At 36.9% G+C, this 15,357-nt stretch overlaps 1 long non-coding RNA gene across 4 annotated transcripts in view; it reads right to left on the reverse strand.

Annotated features, from left to right (window-relative positions):
• LOC102553976 (uncharacterized) overlaps nt 1-11,558 on the reverse strand; it is a 77,014-nt gene extending 65,456 nt beyond the window's left edge. For 2 of the 4 annotated variants that reach the window (XR_010065207.1, XR_010065208.1), the window contains exons 1-2: nt 9,920-11,558; nt 1,767-1,882 (exon numbers count right to left, since the gene is read on the reverse strand). This is a non-coding gene — a long non-coding RNA (uncharacterized LOC102553976). The remainder of the gene's footprint in view (nt 1-1,766; nt 1,883-9,919) is intronic. The other 2 variants (XR_005502181.2, XR_010065209.1) reach the window with 2 other exon arrangements.
• Between the last annotated feature and the right edge of the window lie 3,799 nt (nt 11,559-15,357).

Genomic DNA, 15,357 nt, shown 5'->3' on the forward strand with positions numbered 1-15,357 from the left:
AATTTTTTTTAACCTGCAACCTTCCTGGAAAAGATAAAGATCTAAAGAGGAATGCCAGGAACTCAAAGGCAGGAAGGAGAAATGGCTTTGCTGAAGCCAGGGGACGCAGTAAGAGCAGAAGCAAAATAAGGACATTCTTCTCTTGTCTCTTATATTTTGGTAATTTCCCTTTGTTTCTGTTCTCCTTTTTTATGCCTGTATAAAAATCCTTTATGTTTATTTCAATTTTTATTTCTCTAAGGACAGAACTCAATAATTCTGGGAGTATATATGAGCTGTCTCCATATTTTACATCCAGACATCCACATTTTTTAACAGCCCATGTTTACTTTTCTTTTGCAGCCATAAATACACACTCATGGGGAGAGATATAAAACCACAATGCAAGTTGTGGTGGAGTTTGGGGGGATGTTGTGGCAGGGAGTGGAGATCTGTAGGATCTGTAAAGTATTTAAACATTTCCATTGGTCCAATGCTCCTGGTTCTTTTGCAAATTAGATGTTTGATATTTTCCATGGAAAATATGGAAGGGATTGGAGGTAGGAAAGGAAAGGGAGACATGATGTAATTACACTAAAATTTCAGAAAGAAAAAGAGAGATTTTATTTATACATATGATTGAAGTGAGAGTGTCTAAAAGTCCCTGTGGAACTGCTTCCCACAGACTGAAGCCTCCTTGTGTGGTCCCCTCTATCTCTTCTGAAAGTACCCGCTCTTTCTTCTTGCCAGGAAACATGACAGTTTCCTGAGATGTCACCTTCTTTGGATATTCTGTTTGTATCTGGAGGTCATGTTTCCTTTCGGCCATAGGTCAGCTATTCTCTGCTTTACAATTCTGCACAGTTGAGGCTCATTCCACTCGTATGTACCTGTTCTCACCAGCCAACCACCAACTCATCATATCCTGTCAGGCTTGCTCTCTCTCTCTACATATAAATATGTTTTTACATATATATCTATATGTATACATTTATAATGTGTATAAATTATGTATAATTAAATATATATAATATAAGATATATTTTAATATGTAAAATATATTTGTAAATTACATAATATAAACATATAAAATATTTTAAAATATATACATATATACACATAATATATTTTATATATAAATGTTACATATTATATATTGATATATTACATAAATTTATTTTATAATATGTTATATTATATAACACACAAACCCATAGAACTAAACTTTCTTCATTGTCTTCAATTCCTAATTTCAACAAGTTTTACGCCTTAAAAAAACAGAAGAAAACAAGTTGACTTTAGAGAGCAAACCTTCAAACAATTCATGCTACATCAATTTCTCCTTCCTCTCCTTCAGTGACAACCTCCTGTTCCTTTTTCTTCAGCATGTATAGCTACTCATCTCTTACCCTTTGAGAGTTTTTACCAGGTTGAATGTTCCTTCTCGCTTCCTTGTAGGTAATTGTGTCTATCTCATCAAACTTCTCAAATTGGCATTTACCATATTTAAATCTCTCCATTTAAAATGAAACCAAATAGAGCATCAAACTTCTGCAATATCTTACCCTTCCACAATGCCAAGGTGTTCTCTATGTTCCCCCTCTCTCATGCCCACTCCTACAAACACCATGGTTATTTCACTAACATTTCGTTCCACCAAAGCAATGTTGCTCAATAGTGAACACGATGTTACTCACCTTGGAGTTTATGCTTAAGATTATGTTTAATTTATCCTCTCATGAACAGCATTATTATAGCAATTCTTCGCTTCTGATTTCTCAGCTTACCCATTGTTCTCTCTCTGCCGTAGTCTTCGGATTTGGCATTTTTCAAGGCTTGTTTTATGCCCACTCTTCATCAGACTCTATATGCTCTCTCCTCAGCAAGTTCAACCACATTCATTCTGTTAGTAAAAACTAGAAGTCAGACACTGTAAGGTATGTGTTCTATATGAACCTCTCCTCCATGCGCTGGGGCTCTATCTTCAACTCTCCTTTGGGCACCTTGTACCCAACTCATGTTCTATTTCCCCTTGCAAACTAACCTTCCTATGCTATTTTTGACATCATTTAGTGGGATCACATTCTACTTTATTCCATACATAGAGAATAATGAAATCCTTCTTTATCAGAACCACTGTGCCATGTCTCTGATTCTATCATCTTGTTTGTTCATGTTCCAACCTTGGTAAGTTTCATATTAACTCATTTTGTCTACCTTCATCAGCCACTCTATCCAAGGTTGTCACCACTCTCCTAGAGTACACGCACCCCTCTATATCTTTGGGTTTTACATCTGAGGATTCAACCAACAGTGCACTTAAATATATTTAGAAAAATAAAAAAAAATATATAAAAAAGTAATGTAAATAAAAATAGTACAAAATTATTCATACAACACTTACATTATAGTAGGATTATAAGCTATTTTTATCTCATTTAAAATGTACAGGAGGATGAACATTGTATTCAAATATTAAATCATTTCATATGAAATATATGGGCATCTACAAATTTCCATTTCTTCTGGAAAGTTCTGGAACCAATTCCAAAATAGTACCAAGGAGCAACTAGCTTCTATGCCACAGTATATATCCTAACTAATCTTCCATGTGTAATTTGAAATTTTTCAATTGAGCCCATTGGTAGCTTCCTATCTGTAGGGAATTGTTTCTCATGGGAGATTTGACAATCCCTAAGCATAATTCACTTGCTATATCTGAATACATGGTGACAGCGGTTTCTGACATTAAGTGAGCAAAAACTGGGAGTGCTGCCTAGCATCGTCAGAATGGAGAATAGGTCCCTGAAATAAAGAAACTAAGCAACCCCAGATGCCAATGGTAACAAGGTTAACAAAACCCTTCAGTACCTTTCTATTTGACTAAGCCTGGAGTAGTCAAAAAGTCCTTCCCTGACCCTTGGTCATTTGTAACTCATCCAGCTCTATGTTTTCTCTCAGAATCTTTGTAACCATATTTCCATGTGCTGTGACTTCTCCCGTATTAGAATATTTACATGTGCACTAGAAAAACCACATTTATTCTTAAAAGATTATCTGTGTATTATTTTCGCTGGAGAACCTTTGCATAATTTATTCACTAGGGCAAATTCTCCTGAGTCCGTGTTTATAAATCTGTAGAATTTTTATGTGATTTACTATGATTTGGCTCTCTCGCAAGGATGGAAACCACAAATGTGGGTAGACGTATTCCTTTCGGTTGGATACCATTGACAGCAGGCTTGATTCAAAGCTCCTCTTTGTCAAGTGTTTCACTTACTTATTTTCCCAAACATTCATTTATGCACTTATTGAGATGTGGAGATTTGCTCAAAGCAACTCATGTGTAGAGCTCAGTGCATAAAAGAGATGAAAAGGGACTACGCCAGCGCACCTCTTTGACAACCTCATCTCGGATACATTTTACAGCTCTCCATGGTCCTGAAGAACGTATATCAGAATGACATGGTACTGTGACTGAGGCTCAGACACAGGCTTAGTACATTCGCATGTGAAATGTCACTGACATCCCTTAACCTCAGTATACAATAGACTCTAGATACTGTGACTTCCACATTGAGAATATCAATATTATACGAGTCATTTTCATCACTGCCTGAAACGTTTATTTCAACAGTGTCAACAAGTCACACTTTTTGTATCTATATATGAAAATAATATTATTCTTTCAAGACATTAACCCTGGTCCATAGACTGTGTTCATCTTTCAATTCTTTTCCAAATTTAATTGGTTTCTGAAAAAACAATTTGGATATTTTCATTTTCTCTTTGACAGAAAGCTGGCATCTGCTTCAGCCTAATGCATCAATATAGGCTAGGAACATTTGGATATTTAATAATTCACAGAAGCACTAATATTAAAAGCTGTGCTTTGAAAATTTTAAACCTCTACCCTGCTTTCTCTTGTAAATTATTTAGTCCAGTTAAAGTTCTCAGTAATGAAACCTAAATATCATATATTTTGAGAGTCTTTAATAAAATAAATATTATATGGATACATAGATTGAAGAAAAACATACTAACGAGTTATTTTTCCAGTTAGTTTGTCTTTCCTAACAATGGGATTAAAATTGAATGTTAGTTTTCATGAAACGGTGAGTTTATTTTGGCTGAAGCTTCCAGATGGTTAGAGCCCATGATGGAGCTAGGATGGCAGCAGGCGGCTGGAGCAAGAATTTGGTTTGGCCACATGTCATTGCCATATCAGGAAACAGAAAAAAGTACAATCTGGAAAATATGTAAAAATCTTTAGACATCTCATTAACTTGACTCTTCCAGAACAACCTTTTAAAAGCAAGGTTACTGCAAAGTTCGAATAGAAATACAGCCCCAAGTTCAAACAAAAATGTTATTAAGCAGCTATTAAAATATTTTCAATACGTTTACTGATTTAAAATTATGGAATTTAGCTTCTTAAACTGTGCTCATTTCCTACATTCTATAATATTAATTCTAGTTATTTAGCATGATTGGATGGGTGTGTTTCTTTATATTACTCAATTTATAATACATGGAATGCTAGATTTTATGCTTAAATATTTTTCGCCTTTTTCTTGGGAACCCTTTATCACTACACACTTGATTACTATCTGAAGGAAGCAATTTCATAATCTCTCTGAACTGACAAACTGTGCTCACTATATTGTGGTTGAATGTGTCTGTAATTCGGGAGCTCTGTAATTGCTAAGATTATCATTATAGGGTGAGCATGACATTAAAAAAACTCATTTCCTTCTGTCTTTAGCATATAATTTTGATATATGGCTATTTTCTGCAAGTCCCTCATTGACATTTCTCAGTCCCAGGAAGTTGCATCTATTAACATGTATTACTCTGTATTGTGACCGTTATTTTCACTTTATGAGGAGGAGAGAACACACACATAAAAGTAAAGCTAATTCAGAAATGGAACCAGAGGCAGAGAAGTAAACTAACCGTCAGATGTGTGTTTGCAGTTCTTGGCAAAGTTATCAAAATTTTCCCCAAAGCATATTGGAAAACATCACTCATGCTGGAGACCCCCTCCTTCCATCAATCCTGCTTTCTAAGTCCCCGAAAACCACATCTGTTCCCCACTGATAGCTTTTAAAACGTTTGCCTTTAATGTCTCCTAACAGGAAGTGGAAATTGGGCGAAGTCTGTGCTCACCAACATTTAGGAGTCACCCTGGGAGCCAAGCTGATGATTCTGTGAGAGACTCAGTCCTGAAAAGTGAACAAATACCTTTGGACAAGATGTTACCCAAGAGTGGCCGTAGCCCCACCATGGAAGGTTAGCGCCAACATCTTAATGTGTTTTCTGATATTGGACTCTGCAAACTATAAGTGCTTCATTTAAAAATTAACAAGAAAATTGATGGCAACATAGAGACTAAAATATTTAATTCAGAGATAACAGTGCAACATGATAATGCTTCCATATCCATTAAAATATTTTTTCAGGTCAACATACATTTTCAATATTAGACTGAAACCATGAATTTCACAATTATCTGCTTTTCCTTTTGTGAAAATATAAAAATCATATTTCTCTTTCTCAGTGTGAGTTATAAAATGATAAAATATATGCAACTGTCAGTGGCAAAAATGAAACAGTAAATAACAATGACCTGAGTATCTTTTTCATGCAATTAGATTAAATGTGTCTAATAAATGTGGAATAAAAAGAGACATGACACTGTCACATTCTAAGATGAAGACACATAAATGTGATAAATGATTTACAAATGCTATTAAATATTAGTGGCTCGTATGTTAGCAATTGAGCTGCTAATATATTTTTGACAATGATAGTAATTTATTTAAAAGTACAGTTGTTTATTATCTGTTATGATCAGACATGTTCTGAATATTTTCAGTCTTAGCCAAGTATTCCATAGTGTGGGTTTTGTAATAGTTTTTGACAAAATTATTTGTGCTTTCAGACTATTTACTGGAATATCTATATATGTCTCAAACTGTCTCATTTCTAGCCAACAAGAACATTGTTAACTAAGTCTATGAAATCTTCCACCTTATAGTTTTGGGAAAGAATATTGACTAGTTTATGGAATGCTTCGGATTGTAAGCCTTTCTGTTTAAAATGTTTTCTGTGAATCAGTCTACAAACATCAGCTAGGTTGTCATTAGAAATGCAGAATTCTTAGGTTCACAATGGTTCTACACAACCTTGAGTGGTTCTCATTAAACCTTAAGAAGCTATATTTTATGACAGTACAAACTGATCCTTACTATATAAATTTACATGTGGCTCAGCCCATTCTGATTCCATTTAGCTTAACTATGTAATTTAGGGTGGGCAGTGGGTGTAAGAAGAGGGAAGTTTGCTAATGATATATGAGTCTTTAAATGCATATGAATTGGTGTCTCCATCTCTGGCCCCTCTAAGTTTACTTAGGCATAACTAAGTGATGTCCTAAACCAAGTATCAACCTTTAAGGTCCCCCACCCACTTGTCTATTTATCCTGTGATTAAACTTAGTTTGCACAAGGTTGAATGCAAGTGGAAGATAAGCAAAAAGATAGTCGAGGTTCAAAAGGAGGGTTTGAAGAGTGTCTTCCCCAGGGCCTGATATTGTGAGCCTGTGGAGATCTTAGCATGGAGATGCAAAACTGAGGCCTACTAGCTGATGGGAGTTGTGAGACCGTAATTCCACTCACACCTCCTGCTCACCATTGTGTCCTTCTTTTCCCAGGCAAAGGTTTTCAGTAACACTTTGGTTTTATAGACTTAGAGATTGTATCTTCCGGGATATTTATTATTTGGTTTCAAGCAAGACAAATTTGTGTTTAGACTATATTTTTATAGTTCCGACCTTTTATACACCATTCCAATTCCTACCAGAACCACCTTCCTACCATACCCAGTTTGTGTCCACCCCCCCTTTTTTTTTAATCCATGTAATCCAATTTATGTCCAAATATCCTTGGATGTGTGCCTTTCCATTAGAGTGTCATTGACTTCCTAGGAACAACTCTTTTTTTATTTTTTAATTTTTATTTGTTTTTTTTCTTTTCTTACATTTCAATCCTTGTCCCCTTTTCTGGTCTCCCCTCCACAATTCCCCCATCCCATCCCTCTTCTCCTTTCCCTCTATGAGAGTCTTAATTATTTTATTTATTTGCATGCCAACTGTTGCTCCTTCCCCCTACCCCTCACAGAGTTCTTCTCCTCTCCCTTTCACTTCTGAGAGGTTGTCCCCTGGTATTCCCCACTCCATGGGGCATCAAGACTCTACATGATTAGAGGAATCTTGTCCCACTGAGGCCAGAAAAGCTAGTCCTCTGCCAAGGACTAGCAAGTCTGTGCCAAGGACCTCAAACCAGCCAGTGCATGTTCTTTGGTTGGTGGCTTAGTCTCTAGGAGGTCCCAAGGATCCAGTTAGTTGACCCTCTTGGTCTTCCTATGGGCTTGCCATCACCTTCAGTTCCTTCAATCCTTCCCCTAATTCTTCCATAGAGGTCCCTGACCAATGCTTGGCTGTATATGCAGCTGTCTTAGTCAACTGCTGGTAGAACCTCTTAGAGGACAGCCAAGCTAGGCTGCTGTCTGCAAGCACAACATAACATCACAGCGTCAGGCTCTGGTGCCCACCCATGGGATAGATCCTTGGTCGGGGAGGTCACTAGTCAGCCATTTATCCAGTCCCAAAATGACATGCAGGATATGTACTTACTGAAAAGTAGATATTAGCTAAAAAGTACAGAATACCCATGAAACATCCAATAGACCATAAGAAGTTAAACAAGGAGGAAGGTCCAAGTGAGGATGCTTCAATCCCACTTAGAAGGGGAAACAAAATAAGCATAGGAGGCAGAGGGAGGGAGATACAGGGGGACAAGATCAGGTGTGGGGGAGACAGGAGAGAATCCTAGAGGGCTAGGAGAATGAAAGGAAGTATGGACGTGCCGGGGTCAGGGGTTTCTAGAAAGTCTCAGAGACCTGGGGTGAGGGAGGCTCCCAGGACTCAATATGGGTGACCTTAGCTGAAATGTTCAACAGTGGGGTTACGGAACCTGAGGAGACTGTCACCAGTAGTTAGACAGGGCCCTCAGTGGAGGGATGGGGACTCCAACTCACCTTCATAATTTTTGACCCAAAATTGTTCCTGTCTTAAAGACATGCAGGAACAAAAATGGAAGAGAAACATTTTTGAAAAAAAAAATCAAAAAACAAAACAAACAACAAAAAACAACCACCAACAACAAAACAAAACAGAAAGCAAACAAAACTCATCCTCCATCTCCTAGAAGCCATCAATTGGCAATAGCTGTTCAACTAAGACCGACCTGTCAGGCTCAATTCCCCTCTCCAGGATAGGATTGGAGTTTATATCTTTTTGTTGTTGTTGTTAAATTTTTAAATAATTTGACATATCAAGAACTAAACATGAAACTCAAAGAAGAAAAGAAATGTAATAGGATAAACATTGATAATTTTATTTTGGTTTTCTTTTTTCTGTGCTACAAAAATAACCTCAGACTTATAAGTTACTATTTTTAAAAGAAGAAATTTCTTTCACTATGAGATATTTTGAATACTTCCTTGGTGCCCATATATTTGACTCTGAATGTGGTTATACATTATTTCCCTCATGTTGATTAGCATTGACTAAGCTTAACAAAACCTAGACTACCAGAGTATATTGCCAGTGCTTCCCTGTTGCAAAAAGTTGTTTTTATCCAAGGATATAAACATATTCGCCAGGATAGTATGAAAACTGACAGGTTTCAGAGTTTGACAGTGTGAGTTAATCCAATGCACTTGTTCTCAACCTGTAGGTCTCAACTGCTTTGGGAACAGAATGACCTATTCACAATGGTAATATATCAGATATCCTGTATATCAGGTATTTACATCGTGATTCACAACAGTAGCATAATTATAGTTTTGAAATAGTAATGAAATCATTTCATAGTCCAGGGTCACCACATTATGAGAAACTGTGTTAAAAGGCCATGGCATTAGGATTGTTGAGAACCACTTCTCGAATGTGGTCAAATAATATTTAAGCATTTAAGTAATTAACCATAAAAATACCAAGTTGAATCAGTACTTACCCATTCTTTCATAAACTTTTGTAATTATAGTTACAAAATCATATATAAATATACTTACGATACACTAGTGATATTGGATATATCTTATAGTTTTAAATTTTAGTAAATAATATGATTTATAACTCCATCCCAGAATGATCAGTACACTTTGGCTTAATTCCAAACACCTGTCCACCCAAATACAAGCCTTGGAAAACACTGAAAGGAACTTGTTCATTGCCCCCAATTTCTATGCTTCATAATCTACTCCCAGATTCCCATGTGTATTGAATTTCCTTCGGCATCTATTTGTTTTTTTCCACATTCTTCACTTATGAACTAATGTCAAGCAAAGCTTGTATGTTAGTACATTCCATTCATGCTTTCTATAAAACAGATTTAATCAGCTAGTATTTGTAATGACTTTCAGAAGACTTAATAAATTTAAATACAACTTGAAAAATTTGAAATTTGATGGATTTTGGCAATGATATAGATATGGGAGAAAAGCAACTAGAAGACATTATTTTCACTTTATAAAATAAACATCTTTTTTCACTTCTGAGATTATAAGAATTTGTCCCTTTCCTTGTCTCCCTTCAAACCTTCCCATATATGCCTCCTTTCTATCTTTCAAATTCATGACCTCTTGCTACTCATGGTTGTTACATGCATATATTGAGCAGTTTGTATATATGTATATTTACTCCTAAATATATTTAATATTATTCTTAGTATGTTTTCAAGTCAGACCATTTGGTATTGGGTAAGCTATTGGTGTACTCTTCTCTGGAGGGTATTATTTCTCCCGCCCCTGACCCACAGTATTCCTCAGTTGCCTATAGCTCATCGTGTAGGGCTGAGTCCTTTGGAGTTCTTACCCCCATACTCTTTGTCACGTCTGTTGGTGTCATCCTGGTCTAGCTCACATTTGGGCAGTCATGTCGGTGAGGCTTTATGGCTTTAGCTTCTGATATTACCAGGAGACACAATTTCACAGCGAACTCCCCAGGCCTCTGGTTTTTACAGTCTTTCCATCCCCCCTTCTGCAATGTTTCCTGGATCCTAGGTGCAGAAAGAGTCTTTAGATGTATCCATTAGAACCGTGTTCTACAAGTCTACAGTTGGATTAGCTGTGGCTTTCTATAGAAGTCTCTGTCTGCTGGAAACAGGAGAAAAATAAACACCTTTAATAGAAAAATCCAAAAAAAATCTTAAAAAATTGTTTCAAATTTCAACGTTATCAAATGGCCCGGCACACATTTATTACTTGCTTTCTGTTTCTAACTAATGAGCACAGCCTACAAAGATATAGCAGCATAGTGAGCACCACAGGATGGATACAGTGCTGAGATATTTTAATTGTTGCGGGATAATTTTAAAGGTTTACGTCATGAATTTTAGTCTTTCTCATCTGGTCCATCTGCCATGTTCCTCTGTCTCCCACTGACACCCTTCTTCTGAAGAAGTCTACCTCATCCTAGCCTGTGCTCTTTTTGTATATAGCCCATTAAGTTTAATTAGAATTTCTTGCCTGAGTGTAGATAGAAAGTTAATTGCTGGAATATGGGAAATCTATCTGTGGCTGTGGTATTGAAAAAATATTACTCTTTTGTCAATAGTTATGGTTAACTAATAGTACCCAGAGATCCGTGAAATTTCACGGATCCCTCTGACTTCTATTGAGTTGCTCCTGTTGCTTGACAAAACAATCCTCTCCCAGGTATGTCACCAATAACAGCAAAGAGTAGCTTCATGAAATAGCTTGATTTCTTGGTTTACTTACAGAAAAACATAATGATCTGCCAGTTTACATCACTAAAAACCCAAAACAGCATAAACAGAGATACACGAGACTGCATGTCCGTAGGGACTGTCACCATGCAGCCTCCTTCCTCCCAGCAATTGTCTACTACATATTTAAACATAAGGTGGGGTCACATTAGTCTTGAATGTTCAGTGTGCTTCCTGAAGCTTCTTCATTCTCTTTCTGAGCCTTACAAAGCTTCCCTTCTCAATGTAGGCAGCAATGTTTCAATTTGGAATAAATAGTTTCACAGTAGATACTACAAGTGGAAGACTTCACTCCTGACCACTTGAGATGGCCCATGGCCACAGGATGTAAATGACAGTGTTTTGGAAAACTACTTTCAAGAATGTATATAAAATTGTACATAAAGCATAATGTATTTTGTGCCTACGTTTTGATTCTGTAACTAAGATGTCTCCTTATGTACATACAAATGTTCTAAAATCTAGGGGATATTCCCTAATCCAGAATACTTTGCTTGCTTTTACTTTTGTTCTTTAAATAATAGTTTCAGTTTTAATCTTCTAAATCATCAGTGTGAAATGCTGACATATAATATACATATTCAGATTCACTAACTCAAGGTATTTGCTAGAAGCTTTGGGAATTACCTGATGGATTTCTCTTTATTCTACTTGATTACAGCTAAATTCATCTTCATTCTTTTGCTTTTTGGATATTTTTATTTACATTTCAAATGTTATTCCCTTTCCAGGTTTCCCGTCCATAAATCCCCTATCACATTTCCCCTCCCTCTTCTTCTACAAGGGTTTTCCCCCTCCCCAACCACCTTCCTTCCCATCCTGACATTCCGCTACACTGAGGGGGTACCAGCCTTGGCAGGACAAGGGCTTCCCCTCTGATTGGTGCCCAACAAGGTCACCCTCTGCTACATATGCAGCTGGAGCCATGGGTCTGTCCACGTGTAGTATTTGGGTAGTGGTTTAGTCGTGGGAACTCTGGTTGGTTGGTATTGTTCTTACGGAGTTGCAAGCCCCTTCAACTCCTTTAAACCTTTCTCTAACTCCTCCAATGGGAACCCCCTCTCAGTTCAATGTTTTGCTGCTAGCATTTGCCTCTGTATTTGTCATGCTCTGGCTGAGCCTCTCAGGAGACAGCTATATCAGGCTACAATCATCCAGTCAGCATACATTTTTTGACTTCATCAAGGTTTGGTGAATGTGTGTGTGTGTGTGTGTGTGTGTGTGTATATATATATATATATATATATATATATGTGTGTGTGTGTGTGTGTGTGTGTGTGTGTGTGTATACATGTAGGTATGTATATATATATACATATATATATATATATATTCCAAACAACTTTGTCTCCATATCTCCTCCTATGAATATTTTTTTCTCCCTCTTAAGAAGGACTGAACCATCTGTGCTTTGGTCATTCTTCTTCTTAAGCTTAATGTGGTATACCATGTGTATTTTTCTATGATTGGGTTACCTCACACATGATGACATTTTCTAGTTCCATCCATTTGCCTATGAATTTCATGAAGTCTTTTTTTTTGACAGCTGATTAGCACTGCATTTTGCAGATATACCGCACTTTCTGTATCCATTCCTCTGTTGCAGGGCATCTGGGTTCTTTCCAGATTATGGCTATCATAAATAGAACTGCTATGAATACAGTGGAGCATGTTTCCTTTTTATATGTTGGAGCATCATTTGAGTTTATGCCCAGGAGTGGTAAAGCTAAATCCTCAGGTAGTACTATATCCAATTTTCTAAGGAACCTCCAGAGTGGTTGTACCAGCTTTTAATCCCACCAACAATGGAGGAGTGTTCCTCTTTCTCGACATCCTCACCAGTATCTGTTGTCACCTGAGTTTTGGATCTTAGCCATTCTGACTGGTGTGAGGTGGAATCTCAGGATTGTTTTGATTTGCATTTCCCTGATGACTAAGGATTTGAACATTTATTAGATGCTTCAAGCCCATTCAATATTCCTCAGTTGAAATTTTTTTATTTAGCTCTGTACCCCATTTTTAATAGGGTTATTTGACTCTTTGGAGTCTAAGTTCTTGAGTTCTTTGGATATATTGGATATTAACCCGCTATCAGGTAAAGATCTTTTTCAATCTGTTGGTTGCTGTTTTGTCTTAATGACAGTGTCTTTTGTCTTACAGAAGCTTTGCAATTTTATAAGGTCCCATTTGTCGATTCTTGATCTTAGAGCATAAGCTACTGGTGTTCTGTTCAGGAAATTTTCCCCTGCGCTTATGTGTTTGAGGCACTTCCCTACTTTCTCTTCTATTAGTTTGAGTGTATCTGGTTTGATGTGGAGGTCTTTGATCATTTGGACTTAATCTTTGTACAGGGTGATAAGAGTGGATCGATCTGGGATTGGGGATTTAGCTCAGTGGTAGAGCGCTTGCCTAGCAAGCGCAAGGCCCTGGGTTCAGTCCCCAGCTCCAAAAAAAAAAAAGAAAAAAAAAAGATTGGATCATTCTGCATTTTTCTACATGCTGACCTCCAGTTGAACCAGCACCATTTGATGAAAATGCTATATTATTTTTCACTGTATGGTTTTAGCTCCTTTGTCTTAGGTGTGTGGGTTCATTTCTGGTTCGTCAGTTCTAGTCCACTGATCTATCTGTCAATACCATACAGTTTTTATCACTATTGCTCTGTAATACAGCTTGAGGTCAGGGATGGTAATTACCCCAGAAGTCCTTTTATTGTTGAGGATAGTTGTCCATATCCTGGGTTTTTTGTTATTTCAGATGAATTTGCAAATTGCTCCTTCTAACTCTATGAAGAACTTAGTTGGAATTGGGTGAGGATTGCATTGAATCTGTAGACCACTTTTTGCAAAATAACCATTTTTACTATATTAATCCTGCCGATCCATGCACATGAGAGATCATTCAATCTTCTGAGGTCTTCTTCAATTTCTTTCTTCAGAGATTTGAAGTTCTTGTCACAGATCTTTCACTTACTTGGTTAAAGTCACACTGAGGTATTATATATTATTTGGGACTATTGTGAATGGTGTCATTTCCCCAATTTCTTTCTCAGCATGTTTATCCTTTGAGTAAAGGAAGGCTACTGATTTGTTTGAGTTAATTTTATACCCAGCCACTTTGCTGAAGTTGTTTATCAGGCTTAATAATTCTCTGGTGGAACTTTTGGGGTCACTGAAGTATACTATCATCCACAAATAGTGATATTTTGACATCTTCATCTTCCTTTCCAATTTGTATCCCTCTGCCCCTCCTCCTTTGGTTGTCTGATTGCTCTGGCTAGGACTTCAAGTATTATATTATTGAATAAGTAGGGAGAGAGTAGGCAGCCTTGTCTAGTCCCTGATTTTAGTGGGATTGCTTCAAGCTTCTATCCATTTAGTATAATGTTAGTTACTGGTTTGCTGTATAATGCTTTTACTATGTTTAGGTATGGCCCTTGAATTCCTGATCTTTCCAGAACTATTATCATGAAGGGATGTTGAATTTTGTCAAATGCTTTCTCAGCATCTAATGAAATGATCATTTCTTTGTGTTTGTTTATATAGTGGATTACATTGATGGATTTCCATACATTGAACCATTCCTGTATCCCTGAGATGAGGCCTACTTGATTATGATGGATGAGCGTTTTGATGTGTTCTTGTATTCAGTTTGATCTGATAGGATGCATGAGATTATTTCAGTCTTCTAGTGTCTGTTGAGGCCTGTTTTGTGACTTATTATATGGTCAGTTTTGGAGAAGATACCATGAGGTGCTGAGCAGAAGGTATATTCTTTTGTTTTATGAAATGTTCCATAAGTACTTGTTAAGTCCATTTGGTTCATAACTTCTCTTAGTCTCTCCATGTCTCTGTTTAGTTTCTGTTTCCATGATCTGTCCATTGCTGAGAGTGGGGTATTGAAGTCTCCCAATGTTATTGTGTGAAGTTCAATTTGTGCTTTGAGCTTTAGTAAGGTTTCTTTTACAAATGTGAGTGCCTTTTCATTTGGAGCATAGATGTTCAGAATTGAGAGTTATCCTGGTGGACTTTTCCTTTGATGAGTATGAAGTGTCCTTTCTTATCTTTTTGATAACTCTTGGTTGAAAGTCAATTTTATTTGATATTGGGATGGCTACTCCAGCTTGTTTCTTGGGACTGTTTGCTTGGAAAATTGTTTTCCAGCCTTCTACTCTGAGGCAGTGTCTGTCTTTGTCTCTGAGGTGTGTTTCCTTTATGTAGCAAAATACTGGGTCCTCTTTACATATCCAGTATGTTAGTCTATGTCTTTTATTGGGGAATTGAGTCCACTGATATTAAGAAATATTAAGGAATAATGACTGTCGTTTGCTATTATTTTTGCTGTTAGAGGTAGAATTGTTTGTGGGTCTCTCTTCTTTGGGGTTTGTTGCAAGAAGATTACTTTCTTGCTTTTTCTAGAGTGTAGTTTCCCTCCTTGTGTAGGAGTTTTCCATCTAATATCCTTTGTAAGGATGGATTTGCAGAAAGATATTGTGTAAATTCGGTTTTGTCATGGAATATCTTGA

This window comes from Rattus norvegicus, chromosome 3 (assembly GCF_036323735.1).
Source record: "Rattus norvegicus strain BN/NHsdMcwi chromosome 3, GRCr8, whole genome shotgun sequence".
NCBI lineage: Eukaryota > Metazoa > Chordata > Mammalia > Rodentia > Muridae > Rattus > Rattus norvegicus.